General features: G+C 42.1%; 1 pseudogene; it reads right to left on the bottom strand.

Annotated features, from left to right (window-relative positions):
* Window positions 1-4,755: 4,755 nt before the first annotated feature.
* LOC104865922 lies at window positions 4,756-5,356 on the bottom strand (annotated as a pseudogene).
* Between the last annotated feature and the right edge of the window lie 239 nt (window positions 5,357-5,595).

The following is a 5,595-nucleotide window of genomic DNA, read 5'->3' as shown; positions in this document are numbered from 1 at the left end:
GGTTTGTCTTAGTGTTTATACAATATGGTTAAAGGTGGTACATTTTGGTTCCTATGGCATATCAATATCTATTTTTTTCTTTGATGCTATTAATGTTGTTGGCTTTGTTTCTATTGCCAGAGTAGCATACTTCTTGCTATTAATTCATTTTCTCAGTATGCCAATATCTGGATTGCCTTTGTATCATTAACAATACTGCAGTCTATTGTAGGAAAACAGGGTGTTAGTCCAATTACACTGCAGACTATGCTCCCAAATTAACAGAGACAGCTGGATCTTGGGACAGAGGAAAGGCCTACAGTTAGCCACACCCAGAATACATCACTGAAAAGCAGACACTAACTACAGAAGTCTCCATACTAGAAACAAAATCTTCTCACCATAATCAACATGCAAACCCCAGCATGGCTTTGTGTGTGTACTCACATGCACATGGGCACACATGTACAAACAGAAACATGAAAAGATAAGGCAATAAAATGCCTCCCAAAACTCCCAATTGCTGAGCCACAGGGCATCAAAGAGAAGGAAATCACAAGCTGTACAGCAGAATTATTTAGAATTATAAAGATTTAAAAAAAAAAAGATCAATAAGCCAAATGTGGTGGCGCACGCCTGTAATCCCAGCACTTGGGAGGCTGAAGCAAGAGGATCGCTTTGAGTTCAAGACCAGCCTGCACTGCATAGTGAGTTCCAGGTCAGTCTCAACTACATAGCGAGACCCTGTCTCAAAGAATAAAAACAAAAAACAGTAAAGCACTCAGCCAAATCAAAGATCTAACTAAATATATAATAGATTTAATAAACAAAATGATCAAGTTTATAAAAGATGCTAATAAAAAGCTAGCTGAACTAAACAAAATTGATACAAAATATGAACAACCAGTTTTAGCAAAGAATTAGAGTTAATGAAAAGGTACCAAACAGAAACCCAGTAGATTAAAACTTCTATTGAAAGGATGGGCAGCAGATGACCAATAGGAAGAGAGAATGTCAGAACTAGAAGTCAGGGCTGATGCTAGCGACTGATTACTCAGAGTACCTCAAAAACAAGACAACATGAAAAATAGATCCAATGGTCAATGGCCATCCTACCCTGAACATGCTCAATCTTGACTGGTCTCAGATCCAATGGCTGCTAGATGATATAAAGACTAATCTAAAATTAACTGGAATCAGTGAAAAATCAGATGACAGTACAAATGGCATAAAAATATGTTCTCAGAAATAATAGCAGAAAATGTCCCAAGTATGGGAAAAGAATGTAAGAAACACAAAAGTGAAGCCTATAGAACACCAAATAGCCATGTTTAGAAAGAACCTCTCCATGATCACCAGAGTCAAAATCCAGAGGTCTAACACAAGGACAGAATCATAGTGGTGGTTAGGGAAAAAGCAATGTGTCACTTATAAGGAACAACCCAATAGAATTACAGCAGACTTCTCAAAATATAACTTGAAAGCCAGAAGAGCTTGTAATGAAGTGCTTCAAGCCCTAAAAGAAAACAACTTCCAACCCGAGCTGATACATCCTGCAATACAAACTCCAACTCAGATTGACGTACTCCACAAAACTATCTTTCAAAACTAGTGGAGAAATAAAGTCTTTCCATGACAAAGAGCATCTTAAGAAATTTATGACCACCAACCAATACTCAAAAAAATTCTCAAGGATATTGTAGAAAGAGACCATGAAGCCAACAATACCACAAAATCTAATAGAATGAATACACTGGGCAAGTGAGCAGTTAAGCAGAAGGGGAAAAAAGGAATCAGCAACAGGAAAATAATACAATGGTGGGATCAAGTCAACACCTTTCAGTAATAACTCTCCATGTGAATAGTCAATTCCCCTGATCAAAAGACGCAGATTGGTAGAAAATCCAATAGTATGTTTTATACAAGAAATACATTCAGGGGCTGGAGATTTAGCCCAGTAGCACTGTGCCTTGCAAGTACAAGGTCCTGAGTTTGATCCCTGGTACAAGAAAGAAGGGAGGGGGGGACATTTCATCCAAAAAGAAATTTATAGACCAAAAATCAAAGGAAAGAACAATATTCCATGCAATGGGAATCTGAAAACAAGCAGAAATACTTATCTTAATTTCAGATAAAGTGTACTTAAAGACAAAACTGATCAGAAGAGACAAAGAAGATCACTACATATTTGCTAAGGGAACAATTCAACATAAAGAGAAAACAATTATAAACATACATGCACCAAACACCAACATACCCAACTTCACAAAACAAACACTACTTAGGAGCTGGGGATTTAGCTCAGTGGCACACCTGCCTCACAAGTGCAAGGTCCTGAGTTAAATCCCCAGTACCACACACACACACACACACACACACACACACACACAACTAGAATAAAAGATCAGATGAACATCAACACAATTACAATGAGGACCTCAATACCCCTGTTACAGATAGATAGATCAATTAGACCAAAAATTTTTAAATGTCAGAGTTAAACCAAACTTTTACACAAATGGACTTAACAGATATTTACAGAGTATTCTGCCCAAAACCCAAAAAATATATTCTCAGTAGCACATGTAATTTTCTTTCTTTCTTTTTACATAGTGGAACTCCTTATCTTTCAAGTTCCCCTTTCCCTATTAGGGACTGCAAATTTTGTATGACATAATAATGTTAATTAGATAACAGGTAGATTTTAATGAGGGAAAAAAGGGTCCCCTCTCAACTATCAATGGTGGTTCCAAAGATAGCCATTGAACACTGCAGAACAAGGTGGAATTCACAGAGCAAAGATGCAAAGTTTCTTACCCTTCCAATGAAAAGAGGAAAAGCTTCCATCAAAGTTTCAAAGGCTACTCTAAAACTCAGGTTGTTCCTTAAATATTTAATATAAAAGCACTTCTTATTGCAGAAAGTAAACTGGCATCTCAAACCATGATGTCATTCTGATATGCCTATAGTCTAAGGGCACAGCAGGCCAGGCTTCCAAAGACCACATTTACTTCTGAACTTGGGAGCTTCCTACCCACTACCCCAGTGGGTGTCTCTTCTTGCACTGGCCCTAGTATGGCACTGAAGCATGCTGGGTAATGTAGAATGAAACAATGTCACACAATGTATTCTCAATTAGAAAGCAAATTGAGTAAGATAGTGCCTTTCAAAAAGTCCATTTGTGGCTGTTCATTATTCAATGGCCCCTGACAGACCAAAGGCTCCTTTTTTCTACATCATGATTCAACACAGAAAGTCTTAAAGTGGCCGATCACTGCAGAATCATGGAATGTGCACCGAGCAAACCCCATATATTCAATTGTTTTCACTGAGGAATAAATAGTCCAGGGAGGCTGATGTGCCCAAGGCCACCCTGCTGGCTGGTCTGCTATTCCTGTCCTTTGGATTCACATGATGATACCTTGTGTGTGAATGTGTGTGCGTGTGTGGTGGTGGTGGTGGTACTGGGATTGAACCTAGGGCTTCTGAGCTACATTCCCCACCTTTTAAATTTTTTAAAATTTATTTATTTTTTGTTATTTTGTTTTTTTGAGACAAAGCCTTGCTATAACTGACCTTGAACTTATTATGTAGCCCAGAGTGGCCTTGAACTTATAGCAGTGTCTGCCTCACCTTCCTGAGCGCTGGGATTATAGGTGTGTACCACCCCAACCAGCTCATGGTGAACATTTTTTAACCTACATTACATGATAGCAATCTCTCTAGAGTCATCTGTTACCTATCCAGAAGGGGTTTATGTGTCTTCAGTGTTTGGGATCAAGCTCTAAATTCAAGTGAATCGTTGTGTAGTATGGATAATAATTACTTTCAAAGGCCCGCAGGTGGCGCTACAGCTTTGAAATCATTGATACCTGTAGGTTAGCTCAGTATTAAGACTTTAGCTATTTTCCTCAAAGTTCCTAATAAACTGAAAATCACTTGAGGTTGTGATTAGAGTAGCTAGAAACAGAACTTTGAACTTTGGTATGTTTCTCTGGCAAATACATAAATAAGTAAATAAAACATAGTTCTGCGTCCCAGCTCTAGTTGACAGTCTTGTTCCCAGAGACTTGAGGTCCCTCCTTCCTCGGACTTACATAAACATGAGCACCGATTGGTTCAGTTAGTACAAGAGCAGCAGCTCCTCTCCAGATTGGGGGAAACCCAGACTTCACACTTTCTTTTGGTGGATGAAGTACACTCCCTGTCAAGAGATGTGGGCAGACCAGGACTTAAAAGCTGGGAGGTGTTTGGAAAGTTCTTTGCTAGGGTCTTCGGATTCACCCTAACACTGTGTATCTCCATGGCTGGCAGTTAGAAAAAAACATGGAAACCACCTCCCTTTAAACACAATGGCTCTGGGGCCAGAGAGGCAGCGACTCTACAAGCTGGGTCCACACTCTACCCTGGAAGAAGCTCCCTACCTCCCTGCATCAGCCTCATAGCCACTTCACCAGGAAGGCTCCTGCATGGTTCTTGGCCATGCTGTTGAGAGGGCAAGGAGGGCAGAAGCCATGTGGCTCCTGCCTTGGGCCCTGGCTGGCAGAAGCAGAAGGCAGTGGAATTGTTGTCCCGAGGCTAGGCAGACAGTAGGCAGCCCCAGCCTAGGAGAGAAATTCCAAGAGCAGTTTTCAGATATACATAGTGCAGGTTCTTCAAAGCCAGATTCTGCAGGGGTGATGCTGGCTGACAAGAGGAAACCTCCCGCTGGCTGTCGAGAGCCTGCAGGCCCAGCTCCTGCTGCAGTTAAACCACACTCACAGCCTGGCTTAGGTCCTACTTGTTAACCACCATGGCAAGCAGCAGGTCAGGCCCTTGTCTAGTAGCTCATGCAGCTCCTGTTGGGCCAAGGGCAGCCACAGCCAGTCAGCTGAGCCCATCATGAACGCTAATACATCTACCTCACTCACAAACTCCTTCCCATAGAAGTGCAGGTTCTGGATGCCCTAATCTCTAGAAGATCCGCCTCAAAGTCTTTGGTGGGCAGCCACGTGGAGCTGAAGCCCCAGTTGGAGATGTGGTCTTTCAGCAGTGGCTTTCCCAATTGCACTAACAGGAATGTGCTTTTCCCAGAGTCACCCAGCCCAAGCACCTGCACCTTGTGCTGGTCCAGTTCCTCCAGAGCAGGCTCCGCCTCTTCCTCATCCTCAGGGTCCCACTGGTCCCACTGAGAGAAGTGGGCAGGCTCTTCAACCCAGCAGGCCTCTCTGTGGTCCAGTGCCGCTCCTGTCCACGGCTGCAGCAGGGTTCCCACAGGGTGAAGAGCACTGAGCCGAACTGAGTGGAGCATGACTGTGGTGCCACCCAGCTCCAGCACCAAGTGCCCTGGCAGCTGCAGGGCTGTCTGACCAGGCGAGGGTACAGGTATGGGCTGCATTGGTGGAGGCAGCCCTCATGGAAGATGGCCTTAATTGCACCGGAATTTTCTTCAAAACAGACCACATTCTAGCCTGTAAAGCATGCTTAAGTAAATAAAAGAATCAACATTATTCCATGCATATTACCAGATCACAGCACCATGAAATTAGAAATCAATAGCAAAAGAAACCACAGAAATTATGCAAACATATGGAAATTAAACAACACCCTCTTGAATAATCAATAAATCACAAAAGA

Source organism: Fukomys damarensis, unplaced genomic scaffold (assembly GCF_012274545.1).
Source record: "Fukomys damarensis isolate Sample0158 unplaced genomic scaffold, DMR_v1.0_HiC HiC_scaffold_28, whole genome shotgun sequence".
NCBI classification, from domain to species: Eukaryota; Metazoa; Chordata; class Mammalia; order Rodentia; family Bathyergidae; genus Fukomys; species Fukomys damarensis.
Note: the sequence above shows the minus strand (reverse complement) of the source record. Positions and strands in the feature narration are given on the sequence as shown.